Raw genomic sequence first — 15185 nt, 5'->3', positions numbered from 1 at the left:
TTTCAGTTGCCATTTCCTTTATGTCTTTCCTACACTCTTTTCCTTCTTGTTCTTTTTTCTTTCTTTTTTGCTCCATGTGGGCATATAAGAAGGTGAAAGTCAGAAAGAGGCACCTGGCCACGTGCTGTAATTGGCATCCTGGTGCTTTGACAGCTGCCACACTATTGTAGCCGTCTTGGATTCGTGGCCATTGCATAATGCCTCAATGCATTATTGAATGCAGTCACAGAAAGGTTGTGTTGAGGGTTGATGATTGGCTAGAGGTCTTGTATACAGTGAGGGGGGAGGCCTGACCAATGGCGTTTTCTTCGTATCTTTGGTCAGACTCTCCCTTGAAGCCTGAGAAAGTGGACGCATTATGATTATGACCTGGGCTGACCGCTTTTAGTTCTCAGACCATCAAATCAATGACATTAAATGCAACAATGCTTTTTATGCAACATTCAATTTGATGCTACAGTCGTTATTTAATGTCTTTGCAACACACTGGCACTGGAGAATGAACTCCAACAATATGCATCTGCCCTAGTAATTGCTATGAATTATCATACCATTTATGTAATTATACAATCTTCAAATAACCCTTGATTTTTGTGGTGACACCATTCCTTTCTGTACCCATCAGAGCATTTAATGCAAGCCACACATATAAACAATAAAAATGATGACAAAGGAGTGTCGAGGAAAAAGTGGCGCTTGTTCAATGTGCATGAAAAGAATATACATGCCCTGAAGTTTGTAGTTATAGTTCATATCAAACTTGATTAATGTCGGAAACAGTCAAGCCATACATTGTGAAAGAGGTTTTTCAAAGTTGTCCAATATGAAGTTTAGATAATTTTCACACTTCAAAAAACAATAAATTTTTCATATGAAAAGATACGAAACAGGTTCTTTTCAAGAGGTAATAGAAGAATGACACATTTCAGCCTTTTCAGAGCGTTTTCTATTTCTATTCTGCATGGGTGCTGTTCGCGATGGGAGCAATAGCCACGTGGCTGAAATTGAAGTAGGTAACATTGATGACGACGCAGATTTAGAGCAGCGACATTTTCTCCATTTATGGCCATACTTAAAAGAAATGGTGGATGGCATGAGCTTGAACAGCAAAAAAAAAAAAAAAAGAGAGAAATCCTTGAAAGGGCTATATTTGATTCTCATAGTTTGGCAAGAGTGTCTATACTTTTTATTTTTGTGTGTGCTTTTGCAGCCAGGGCTGATTTAGGATACACAGTATACAGTAGGTATGCACATGAAATAATTGAAACGTATAACTGTAACATATTCCTTGTTGAATTCAGTGATCAAGCTATATACACACAGTTGGAGGCACGTTGTCACCTCAAAATTCAGTTGTATGAGTCACTACACCTCAAGTGTAGTATTGCTCCAGTGACTCACTGCTGTACTCCGACTTGTAGTTAAACTAGAAACTCTGCAACTTTACTCCAGCTGATAACATCAGACTTTTTCTGCTGCCTGATCATTGACTTGCATGTCATTTTGCAGAGACAGTGATTTACATGTCTTGTAGCCAGCCTCCAGGGGTCAAAGTTCTTGTTTGAACTGATGTAGAAATGTGCTTGGTCAATATAGCATGCCTGATCGTCCCTATTACATAGGTAGAGGTATAATATAGCACCCCAGGTTACACTGGTATAGTCAGAAGTACAGTCATTTGTCTCTGGACCTCAGAGTCCAGGACTACTGCTCAACACTTCTAGGAGTTCTGTGATAGTGCTCACAGACGACTGCTTCCTCTGGTTGAAGAAACAATTGCCAATTGAGGAGATCATGTGTGATAGAGACGTCCTCTGGCCGAGCCGGCTGACTTCCTACAGGCTTCCAACACAAATGAAAGGCTTAAAAAAAAAAATCTCTTAGATCTTTCAGTTTTGATGTGAGCAAGTGGATCAGATCCTGATTATGCAAAACGTAGTTTTGGAGTGTTTAAAAATTTAACTTAATGAAAAATGTATTCACCATTTCACAGCTGTTACTCCTTCAATTACTGTAGGGGTCGGATGTTTTTGGCAAGTGTGTGTAGATCATCAAATCATACAATAACCCACACTTTAGGTTAAACACGGTGAAAAGAAAGATGGTCGGGGCATCGGAATAGGTACAAGTGGGTTTGAAGTCAAAATCCCGCAGCTGTCTTGATAAGATTGTCTCACGTTGTCTCTCCTTTCAGGCTCCTGGACTTTACCGCCTCACGTCTGAATGCTGCTTCCTGCCCTGATGTCTTTCACCCACGCTCTGCAGCGCAGCAAGTGAACCACGCCGTGCAGCAGTAGGTCAGGAGGCTCTCGATGGTGCTCCTGTAAAGGTTCATGTGTAAAGCCTTTTGCCACGATGGAGGTCAGAGCGACAGGGCAGAAGTCGTTCAGGCAGCTCACTGTGTTCGTTTTGGGGACTGGAATGATGGTGGTCGTCTTAACGCAGATGGGAACTGCAGACTGGTGCAGCGAGTGCTTGAAGATGGTGGTGAAAACCTCTGCTCGCTGGTCTGCACAGGTCTTAAGAATCCTCCCTGGGACGCCGTCTGGACGTCTTTCCTCGCATTGACCCGACGGTTCAGTGTGTCTGAATGGACGTTGTTGGAGGGACTGGATGTGGTGTTGCCTCTGTAGCCTGTGAGGGTCTTGATCCACGTCATGCTCTGGAGTTGTTGCTGTCCAGGTGCTCCTGGATGCACTGTTGGTATTCACACTTTATCATGTTGTGAGCGTATTATAGTGTTGTCATGACAGAAACATGACAGAGAGTGGCTCTCAGACTCTAGAGTAATTTTGCTTGTTGTGTGTTGGATGTTTTTATTGTTATAGTAAACTGATTGTGGGATATAAGGACATAGATTAAATAAGTTCATTTTTTCTTCTGCTTACTTTCATTCATAACTTTGGAATTTTTTGTTTAGCATTGCACTGATGTGTTTTGTGAGTAGTTTTCTCTTTTATCAATGAATGAAAAAAAACTCCTAATTTTCACACAACTGTTTCATTTGTTTCTCATTTTATCATTTCTAATGTCCGTAAAACTGCTTCAAAATATTTAGTATCCAGCCCACCTGCTTCACAGTGCTTGTCAAGCTCCCTCGGTCAGTCATTCGATCAGTCACTCATTCAGTAAGTCAGTGTGGACACAGTAAAGTCACAGTCTCAGCAGCATCTTAGCCTCGTGCCTGGCTCCTTGCCAATCCTCAGTATAAGAAGTGATGAGGCCGTGGTTTTCACTGTCAGTCAGGGAAACTGAGAGGCCGACAGCAGAGGTGAACCCTGGGGACAGTCAGAGTAAAGTGGACGGAGACAAAAGCCAAAAGTGGAGCGGCGAAGGCTCGCCAGCCAATCAGAGACTCTAGTGCAAACTCCTTCCATAATTGCCATTGTCCTTGATATTTTTTCCTTTCAAATTACAGTTATGAGAATCGTACGAAGCCCACTGGGGACGTGACATATCAGGAAAAACAAAGAAAGCAGCTGTGAGGAGGGCACGCGGCTATTTATCAAATTCTCTGTGTCTCTGCTTGCCTGCGCCTCATCTTTCCATCTCATTCCTGTCTGCGTCCCCCTTGTTATGAGGCAATCATGTGGATCTTTATGAAATCTGATCTATATCAGCAAAAACAAGCACACTGCACACTCTGTCTCCTGCCCTGCTTCTCTATCAGCTCTCTGTTGCAAACCTCCATCTTGGTCTCCCTCATCTTTCTCCTTATCTGCATCCCTCACATTAAATCTCTTCCTCTCAACTTTCTTCTTCATGAATGTTTGATGTTTTCCCAAGCTTTTATTTTATACATGTATCCCAGTTTAGCATGCAAGATATGTGTTTGTGTGTGACTACCATGATATGACACACACCAAAGGTCATGAGCTGGAACCGAGAACAGGATGCTTGAGCACCATGACATCATGAGGAACAACATGCGGCCAGAAATAGATCCTTATAGCAGTGAGGAACCAACCGAGAGTTGGATGTGGATCAAATAATGAGGGGAAAAAGATTGTCAGCACTCTTAGTGATAGATTTTTTTAGTTTTTTTTTTTATTTATTTGCTTGCCCTTTTAGCCTATTCACACATTAACTGGCATTAAGTAAATGATTAAGATCTTTCTGATTTTCCTGAATTTCAACCTAATGATCAACACAGTTCAAATGTTTGACAGCTGACACAGTTAACAAAATAACAGCAACGTAATTGTCTGTCAAATCATCAAATTTCCTCTTACATTTGAGTTTATAGTTATGATCATTGACAATAACAACACAACTGCGTACTGTTTCCTGTAGAGTATCTCTGTTTCACTGTGAAGTTTAAATGGAAGATTTTTAATTCTGTTACATTTTTGCTCCTTGATCAACCAGGTAAGTTGATCGTTTGTCATCATTCTCCTGCTTCCAACATATTTGTTAGTTTCTGTGACCAATTCAGTATAAATAATAATGTGTGTATCACCTAATATTGTCTTAGTCCATAAATACACTTACCACCTCAGACGAACTGAACACAAACCCATTGGACTTGTCTTTCAAATTTGACCAACAAGTTTTATTGTTGTTATTATTATTCTATGATGTAACGCACTTTGAGTTCGGCCGCAGCTGTTTTTAAAGTGCTCTATACTTAAAGCTGACTTGACTGGACAGTAAAACATTGAAAAATTCTCTCCCTTTCTACGCTTGCAGCTCCCGGTCCAAACCTTCCTGAAATTACAAATTGATCAGCGCTACAACTTCCTCCTCCATCACTTTCAAACCCTGGCAGATGATCTACTAGGTGGTGCCTTTGGACTTCAACAAGCCTCAAAGAGCACCTTGCATCACATTCCTGGCTCCTAGTTGGTGCATATATAATTTTTTAAGACTGCAGTGGTAATGTAGTGATTAGAGCTCCCACCCCACACTGAGAATATCCTCTTGTGTTACACGTAGGTATGAATGTGAATGTGTGTGACTCGCTGTGTTTGCCTTGTGATGGACTGGCGACCTGCAGGGTGTAACCTGCCTTCACTTATTGACTGCTGGGATCAGCTGCAGCTCCCAGCAACCCTGAATTGGCTAAAGCGGCACAGAAGATGGATGCATGCGTTTATGGGCAATTGTTTTACAAAGTAGAAACTAAAACAACTTCAGACACAGTAAATGTACAATTGACAATTGCAAATAAGAAGCATTCGGCGCTTCCACAACTACAAAACCCAAAGCCACATGCCAGACTCTTCTCTCGAGGAGTTTTCTAGTAATTCTCTGAGCTGTTGAGTCCCTCTCAATCTTCCAGTGTGAACATCTTCACATTCGAATTGGTCATCAATTAAAAAGGTAGGATGGTTTCTCTTATCTGTGTACACTGTTTACACATACTTGGCCTGGTATCATCATTACTCATTTACTTCAAATAAAAGTGTCATGATACCAAAACTGTTAATTATTTTTGAAAGGCCATTACTATTTGATAATTTTCTGAATACTTTTCTTAAGTTCAGATGCTTTATTTTTTCTCTTCCAAAGTCACTTAATTACTCCAATTTAAACATCCATCAATGTCACAACATTAATCCATGATTTTTTTTTTTTCTTTGTGCACTACCACTGGTCAGTCAAGCTTTATACAGGCACTGTTTTAAAATCTCATTTCGCTCATAGTTGTCAAGGAAAGGACAAAAACAAGTCCAACTGAATATAAAACGTGACACTTTAATGATGAATGTACTAACCACAGGTTTTCTATCTAAAAACATTAGGTATTTGACTGGTCATTCTTGCCAAAATATGTGACTCCAACAATGTGTGACTATCTCTCTGTATTTGCAAGTAACATTAGGTTCCAATATCTGGCATTTAGATAAGGTACTACCTGAATATACTCTCTTTAAGTCATGATTTGACCTGAACACAACACCTCTGAGATGAAAATGTTGCTATAAGTGTCGCGATGAGTAGAAGAAGATGGCATCTTGGGAGATTGTCAGCAAGGACACATGCTCACACAAGTTAAAAGATTAAACACTGCCTACATCACACAAATGTACAAAGTTTCTACCTTTTCCTCCTTCGTACAGTTGCTGGTAGGTGTGAGAAATCATGCAGCCATCGAAGAAGGCTGTGTAACCAATACGCTCAGAGAGGGAATCAAACTTCAGCTGACGAAGATGAGGAAAGAAGCTCTGTCTCACAGATCACAATGCGGTATCGCCATGCAGTGCATGCAGCAGCTTTAGCACTGCAGTTTGGAGATCCGGATGCTTGGGATGCAGCGGTTTATCAATTCCTTGTAAATTGGGCCAAAGACATTGAAATTCTTCCCAGTGCCTCCCCTCTCCCATCTTGCTCCCCCTTCGTCAGTTTGTCTCTCAACTTAACACTTCCATCTCTGCAAACTACTTCACATAAACAGCCTCAATAAAAATATACCTGTTTCACTCCTAAATGTTGTCGAGTGCGGAGTGAATTTAATCAAATAAACTCAGATTAGGCAAAAAAGATGTATTCCTTTTAATGCGGCTTGTTTCTCACCAACTGTGCGGGTACCATGGTCGGCACAGCTTGAAGTCATAATGTTATTAATGCTGCAAGAGAGGTGTGCAGAGTGTGCATGCTGTTAAATTTTAATCTGGAGTACAGGAGATGGGTACAATACAGTGAACACACGGTATTTTCTCTATTATAAAACGCTGTGTCCGTGGAAAGATTTTGCTCTGATTTGTCTGAATCTTTTTATATAGTTTAGTTGAGGCTGTATCACTGGGATGGATTATTAACCATGTTCATTTATAATGTTTATTTCTGTATTTTGTGCTTTGGGGATCTACAGCATAGGTAGTTGTAAAATTCTGCTTTAATTGGATAGTGGGACCCGTAACAATTTACAACTCTACAAATTATTAGCATGACCCTCATTCATGAGGTCTAGCAAAACAGGATGATGCACATTAGTGCATCGACCTTCTCCCATCTGTTTACCTGGAAATAGCATTTAATGTATGGTAAATAAATTCACTAAACTAAACGTCTGTGTTTGGTATTGCATAAGTATTTCGATGACCTGTGCCAAAACAGTTACTCTCGTGATGTTCATAGTGAACAGCAATGGTCTGATCCTGAAATCATCTGGACATTCACAACTGACATGAGAGAGCCTCATAACCAGGTTTTTAAAAAGAGCCTAGGAAAAGTAGTCACAGAGGAAACTGTCATAGACCAAAGGTGGCTTCAATCATGCATGAGCTCGCCTCCTTTGGTAAAGGATGCATCAGTGTTTCCTCAGCTAAAGGAGGTTATAAAGGAAGCATTGAGCCTCCTTTCCTTTGCTTATAGAAAATTCGAACATTCCTTATCATGCCTGCCACTTCAACACTTCCTGGGGTGAAGGAAAAGTATATATGAAAGGAGATAGGAGGGACTATTTGGATGCACCTCCCGTCTCCTTTTGTCTTGCTGCCAGCTCCTCTTGTTCCGTCCAAGACTGTGTCATCATATACCAGTTTTCCAAGTTTGTGATAATTTATTACCCTGTGGGCACTTTTACTTGGTTAAAGCTTTGGTCATCCTTGTGAGCATCTTTAGTTATTTATATTTTTTGAACACTGAACAAAATAAAATACTTTTTAGCAAAATACTTCAGGTTTTGAGTCGTGCATTTAAGTCCTCCAGTTTTGTGCTGAGGTCTTAACAACCAATGCTCACAGTACCTGTGCACTACTGTTATTAAGCTCTTTCCCTGTACATCAATGCTTCAGGGAGAACTGCTTGATTCTTGGTTTGTTTAATTTTTTAATTTCCAGATGAGATTGTTGTCGTTGGTAGATGGTGCGCATAAATGGCGAAAGAAATACAGGATTACTTTGTTATTCTTGCATGTTGAACTATGTTGTGTTTGTCACCTCTTACACTGTTGAGAACAACTTCATACTGTCATGCACAGTAATGAACTTACAAGACCATAGGAGCCTAAAAAGCCCAGTTTATTTTACCAGACTGATTGTATCATTAATCATAACTATAAATTTGAGCTGAATTGATGAGATTTTTCATTGTCTCGATTGTCTGTTCTATTTCAAAATTCTATCAATACAGTTTTAACAATGTGTCTTTTTAATCGTTTAATTGGCTTGTGACTGTTTTCTCTGTGGAAAAACTAAACTTTACTGACTTGGACACTGTTATAGAGTTATATGACAAATAAAGGATTCTGATTAAAACAAAAACTGATATAGTCATTCCAATGAAGTCTTTCATAAATAGTCTTTTTTCACTGGGCTACAATTGATTTTACAGTCATTTGTGTCTCTGTGTTTCAGTTGCACTCCCTCCGTTGCTAAGATCTGCTGCAAAAGAACCATTTCTGTAGTGTGATAAGCTATGGAGTGAAATGAAGTGTATAGTGGTTGGTGCATCAAAAGCACAGTATAAGGCCTGAAAAGGGAGGAGAAAAGTACAAGAATTACCTTTTCCTTGTAGTCGAATTGCTTAAAATGAGCTTCATGAGCATCTCCCCTGTCCAACTATTACACAAAGGCTAAAATGGACTAAAGATGTTCATGTCAGCACACCCACAAAATGTGACGATCTTTGTGTTATTCCAGGCTGGAGATAACAGTCCCTATGGCTACAGCAAGATTAGACTTAAAATGCAGCAAGTTATGGGGTAATAATTAAAATCAGTGTCCCAGATTTAGTTTCTGGCAGTTCTCATTGCAAAATATTTTGGTATATGCAAAATTCAGCATGTAGCGTCTCAGCTGGATTCCTGACCCAGTTCCCACTGTTTGTCCACTTGAAGTGCCAGTCTGTGATGACATCCTGAAGCAATGTGCTGAAAAACTGCCACCCAAACAATAGCATCGTCTCCATAGAAAATCATAATTCAGCATCTGTTATGGTATGTAACATGCATGTTTAGTTAGTTTAGTCAAATAGACAGGATACATGGGGGGGGGGGGGGGGGGGGGGGGGGGGCTTGAGACAACAATTAGTGTTTCTGTCCACTTGTTAAAATAGCCTGCATTTTTTATTTTGGACATATTGTGAGTGTCAGACTGCATGTTTCACATGATACTTGAATTCCTCTCCGAGGGCAGTCGAAATATTTAGCTCCTCAGTTTACTGCATATATTGCTCAGGTTTTCCACAGTGGAACGTGATATACCTCACCAAAGGAAACAGGGGCGTGTTGATTATTACTGTTTCTTGGTGGAAAACCAGTCATGAGATTATTTTTCTATTAAACATCTTTTAAAACACATTTTCTTCTGCTGAGCTTTCAGTAACTCTCAGCTATTAGATTTCAAAGTCTATTTTTCATTTACTTTTTCAAGTACATATTGACAGATACCACAGAGAGTTTGTCAGGTTTGTGAGAAGAATAATTTAGAAACCATAAAAAGAAAATACGTGAGAAGTCGGTTATTCTACTGTTTGACCTTGAACAAACTGGCAACTTCCCCAAACCTTGAAGAGATGAACTGAAACTCGATCTCCAAATAAAAAGCGTTTTATATCTTTCCAAAGACTAATGTCTTAAAATCGTATCCTTCTCTGTGCCAACTTTTTTTTTAAGGCCATGTTGGACAGAAACCATGCAGCCCTATCCTGGAAGAGATCAAGATAATAACGGCATTGTCTCACACTTTGCCATATCTGAGTGCCGCTGAATCTCTCGGGCAACACAATGCGAAGTTGGAGGGGGATTAGAGAAGACTAATGCTAAATATTTGAATCAATTTGAGGGGATTAGGAACAATGCTCTGGTTCTTCAGAGGTATAATGGACTTACCCCTCATTGATATGACTGTATCGCTTTAGTTTACATTCCTACAATTCATTTTTCATCACACTATTTGTCCTTCATACAAAGAAAATCAGACCATGTTGAATTTTAACTCTTTATAGGATACTAGCATATGTCACAATCCCAAAAACTCCTAAGTCCATGTTCTAATAGGTTTTTGTTACCTTTAAAAATGTATTGCACATTACTGAGTATGACTCTCACACAATACATTAATAATTTACAAAAAAAGTACACGAATGTGGCTTCACTGAACTTATTGGGTCTGAAAATAGACACTGTCAGTACTTTTCTGTGTAGAGTCCTAATGATCAAATTGAGTACCTTTTTTTCCTTATAAATACATCAACCAAATGCAGTAAATAGAAATAAGAGATGCTCTGCTAACAAAAAAAAGCATTATGGTGTTTATGCTCCTGTACTGAATGCTACAACTATAATGAGCTAATTCCAATCTCATGGGGGGCATCGTGAAAAGTTCACAAATAATCAACCTAATCTGTTGTAACTGTAACTGAGAATATCACATGCCACAGAGCTGAATTCAAGAACACTTTGGAGTAAATGGCTGGATGTTTACACATGACACTGTGAGCAGCTTGCTCTTGCAGCTTGAAGCTGCTGCACAAGCTTGACAAAATCAATTTTCAGCCTTGGGATTAGAAGCTGGGCAGCATTAAAGTCACTTCAAATGTGTCTAACGACAAAACTCTGGATTTTACAATTCTGTGGATTATGCAGCTGTTGCAGATGGGGGGTGGTGGTGTGTGTGTGTGTGGGGGGGGGGGGGGGTATAACGTACTTGAGTCGCACTATTACTCACAGCTAAAAGCTTTTTAATAAACCAACGTAGAAAACTATATTTGTCCTACACTCAAAAGTTCTATGTTTACTCATGATACAACCTGAGAAATGTAGTTTTGACCAGCTCCATGAGCCGTGTTGATCGCCGGGCCATTTTCTGCCTTTTAACAACTAGATATTTGTTGGTCATTGTATTGTTAGGATTTGTAGATTTTTTAGTTTAAAAAAAACCCCAACTATTTCAGAGAGATTTCACACCCTGCTATTTTTTACATTACTTTGTCTTCAGGTTCATTGATATCAACCATTTCCTCTTTCTGACTTTCACTTTTTATATTCACATGATCATATCTTTGCTATCCCACAATTTTAAACAACACTAAACAAACCCCTTAACAGAAACAGCCAGTGGTTGTTGGCAATGTGCATTTATCTATGAATACATTCATGCTGTCACATTATTTTTACAGCACCAAGACCGGCTTGGAACAGAAATAAATCAATAAAAAGCAACTCCTACAACCTTTGAAAGTCTCATATTCACTCTCCTTTCAGCTCCGTTTTGATCGGGATGAATTCCTAAAGGAAATATATGTATATTTAGCTTCAATATTGTGTTATTATCTAACACTGTCTGTTGAACTGAACAGTAGAGTATCGAGGCTGTTTTTTTAATTTGAAATCTTGCCAGTTGCATCTGCAAATAGGGTGAGTTAAAAATTTTTGAAAGAAATGGAGATCATTTAACCAAAATAATGAGCTGAACGGTGTTGAAAACATCTGTGGGGCTCAAGGGAGTTCCAAAGGCATAATAGACATCGGTGGACTTCTTATCCTTCGCTTTTACTGCAGGTATTTATATAATTCATTTACATCTAAGTTTTCAGCTACAATACATTAACACATGTATGAAAGTATCAACATTAATTAAAAAAAACAAAACAAAAACATATCTCATACCAGTGGCACATTCTTCTAGTCGTAATTTTGAAGTCCAGCATTGATGTCACGGTTCTAGGATTGGTTGCACATCTATCTTGTGCAACTGTAAACTGTGGCCACCTACCTGATATATTTTGAACGAGGAGGAGGAGATATATAGAGAAACACTGTGTGGGAGCATTTGATAAAACTGTTTCTCAGCTTCTGGGATTGTTGGTTAAAAGAACTGGTAGCACCTCAGAGGCACTGTTCAAAGAGAGACATTAAAAAGTCATCACTTCATGACTTGTTCACAGGATGTCTTGGATCCCTCTCCAGAGTGTTTTAGTGACGCCGTTGACTTTATTCAAGGGGAAGCAGAGAAAAGCCTTTGTCTTCAAATGGATCCTGGTGTTATTTCTCACGGTTTGTTCCTACATTTTATGTACTTTATATTTTCTCGGAGTTAGGTTAATGTTGAGACACACAGCGCTGGTATGAACACTGGTGTGGTTGTTTTATGGTGATTTCTTTCTTTTTTTTTTGTAATTTCTCACACAGCTTGCTCTACCACTTTCGCTCAGCTGTGGCTTCTCAGGACCAAGCCATCGCTGCAGACAGAAGGAGGGTAATGTCTATAAATAGAAAGTGGACCAATTATAAAGCAGATGTTCCCCGGTATGGTGGTGGGAGAACACTGTCGGGGGGGAATATCGGTGGTATTTTCACTCTCGCTCTCCCTCTCTCCCTCTCTCTCTCTCTCTCTCTCTGTGCGCTTGTTGTCAGTTTTAAGGCTGTTTTAAATTTCCTGGCTTCACCAAGAGTCTGGATTTTCTCAGCGATTACGATCTCCTTAATGAACACCTTCATTTACATTTTTTTTCTTATTGCTATTTTTGTGTTTTCCACGTCATAAGACCATCACATGTAATTTCCAGCTCACACGTATGGCAGCTCTCGATTCTCAGCCTCTTCTCAGCCTGACTGACAGTTCTATAAAAGACTGTGGCATATGACATGCATTTGTTGCTACTTACATCTAAATTGCTTCCCCATCACCAGGTTGTTTAACACAGCTCTGACTTCAATTTCAACAATCATTTTCATCACTCAAACCAGCCCACATAAATGATTGAATAAAGTCCCCTGATAAGACAGCTCCTCGATGAATGTACATTTGATTCCGGTATGAAATCATCCTCCGTTTCTGAGACGTAATGAGCATCTTTTTGTGATCTGAAGGGGGGGATCCTCTCCAGTAACAGACTGCGTTCATACTATCTTTATAATCAGGGGCAGTTCAGTTTGTTACGGTAAACGATTTCTAAATATAAACACTTTTCCTGCAAAGCGTGACATGATCACTGACTACAGTCATCAGGAGACTATTCCAGGGCCCTAATGAAATACTCTGTTGATGAGAAAAGGCCTTGGGTGAATTTGTATCTGTCAAAACACAAACACACAAATAAAAACAAGTTTTATAATTATAGAAAATGCAGAAACCCTGGACATTTAAATATGACTGATTATTTCTCGGCTTTGTATTGTGATGAAATTTTACTCTTATTCTATATCCGTTCATTTGAAAATATTTAATCTTAAGGATCAATGGGAGCTATGTGGTTCAGGACAGTGTGATCTTTTCCCCATCTGTGATTTGTTCATGGTCCCATGAAGAGTTGTTTTTTTTTGTTTTTTTTTAGATTTAGTCTAAATCACTGTGCATAGCAGCTTTGGGGCAGTTTGTGTCTGTGTGTGAATAAGTGAATATGAAATTCTGAGGCTGCTCAAGCAGTTGAAGCGATGCTTTATAAGCAAAGCCATTCAGTGTTTCCAACAATTTCTCTACCTGGCCAAAGAAAAACTCCTCACCATCTCTTCTCTTGGCCCGTCACCATCACTAAAATCAGGACTTCCAGTCATCATCTTTGGCTTTATCATCACCTCCATCGGCATCAAACATGGATTCATCAGTTGTGTTGATGAGTGATAAGACTGTTTTCAGATATGCTGCAGAAAGGCGGAAGCCCAATCCATGCTAAGTAAGTTAAGGGGGTAAATCTTTCGGTCTCCAGAGGCTGAGCACTTTCACTCTGTGTGTCTCTCGCTCTCTCTGTCAGCATCTGACAAGCTCACCACGGCTGAGCAGAAAAGTACCCACCTCCGCTGTTCTCTTTACTGCCATGCTCTCCTTCACTCGCTGCCATGATCTATTCTTTGCTGTCTGTCTCCACTTCAGTCCACGCACTTCTTTCTTGTTTTTCCATCTCCCACGGCTCCCCTATCTCAGCTTACGCAGTCTTCATTCTCTAACACACAGATGTCGCCCCATGCATGCATGTACTTGCAGCTATTAGCCAACATAAGTTAATAGCCTGCATAGTTACATACAAACATTTAGAGTTGGAAAACTAAACATTTACACAATCATGTCCTGGTATTTATTCAGCCCTCAGTTGCTCTGATGGCTGGCAGGCCTGTGTAACGGACATTGGATCTTAGCTGTAATTTGCAACATGACTCACTGAAGTTGATGTAAAACTTTGTGACAGATGACACAGCTACATTTGACTCACAGTAACAGTGAAGCATAGCCTAATTCAAATTAGGCAACTGATGTATTTTGGGATGACGGCAATAGGCTTTCTCAGCTACCTGTTAACAGTGATGAGTGTTGAGATGCATAAGATTGTGGATGATGGGAAAGATTGTGGATGATGGGAAATGTGTTGTGCTGTTTTCAGCTGTTTCATAAAAAAAGTATTTTTTGGGGGCGGATGGGGTGAGAAATGAGATTATATCAATGACTTCCCATGCCCCAACCCACGATTGTTCATTTTCAGCTCGGGCTAAGGTTAACTCTTGCCTCTGTGCAAGATTTCAATGCTCACTTGGTAGTGGCAGAAAAGTTAATTGTAGGAATAACATACGTCACACGATTGCTATGCAACATGAAGTAAAAATACCTCCTGAGTCCATCTGATTTATAGTCATTTCAATCGTCATTTTATAGCTCTTAACCAGCATGGAACTAATTCACAATTTGACTCTCATTCAGCTGCGACAATTAAGCCTGTGAGCCAGTCACACCTAACTTGATAACAATAGTCATCAGCAACATTACTCAGAAATGTCAACGAGGCACAATTATCACAGGACAAATTCAACCAAAATGAATCACCTGAATCACCCACTTCCACAACAAAGAAAGTGCCTGCTCACACTTTGAAATGCTGTGTTGATCCGCTGTTTCATATGTTATACAAGTTCACTTTTTTATTTGAAGGAAACACATGAAACTGTCTTAATTTCCTAACTTATAAGTAGCAGCAAAAACAATGTCAACTGAAATGAAAAAGTGTTAAGTATCGAAAGGTCTGGAAAGCTTTCTTTCCTCGCCACAAAATTCTTCTGACTATTAAAGTGATGGAGGAATCAAAATGCAGCTGAGTTGTTCGAAATGTGTAACACATTTACCTCAACTGAAGAAAGGAAGGAAAATGTTGAACATAGCCCTGGTTTTAGGGTAGTCTAAGTAAAGAAGGACACTCTCAGATGACACTGACCTCTTTTCACATGGGAGTAATGGGTTCTGATTAAAGGAGCGTCACATAAGCATCTGATTTGGTCACACACTCTTTGGACACTAATTTAAATCACATGTGTT

At 39.6% G+C, this 15185-nt stretch overlaps 1 protein-coding gene across 1 annotated transcript in view; it reads right to left on the bottom strand.

The window, feature by feature from the left end:
- bsnb (bassoon (presynaptic cytomatrix protein) b) overlaps positions 1-15185 on the bottom strand; it is a gene marked incomplete at its 5' end in the record, with an annotated part of 70317 nt that overhangs the window by 46837 nt on the left and 8295 nt on the right. The window lies entirely within an intron of this gene.

Source organism: Blennius ocellaris (assembly GCF_963422515.1).
Source record: "Blennius ocellaris genome assembly, chromosome: 4".
Lineage (NCBI taxonomy): Eukaryota > Metazoa > Chordata > Actinopteri > Blenniiformes > Blenniidae > Blennius > Blennius ocellaris.
The sequence above is the reverse complement of the archived record's forward strand: the minus strand, read 5'-3'. Positions and strand labels throughout refer to the sequence as shown.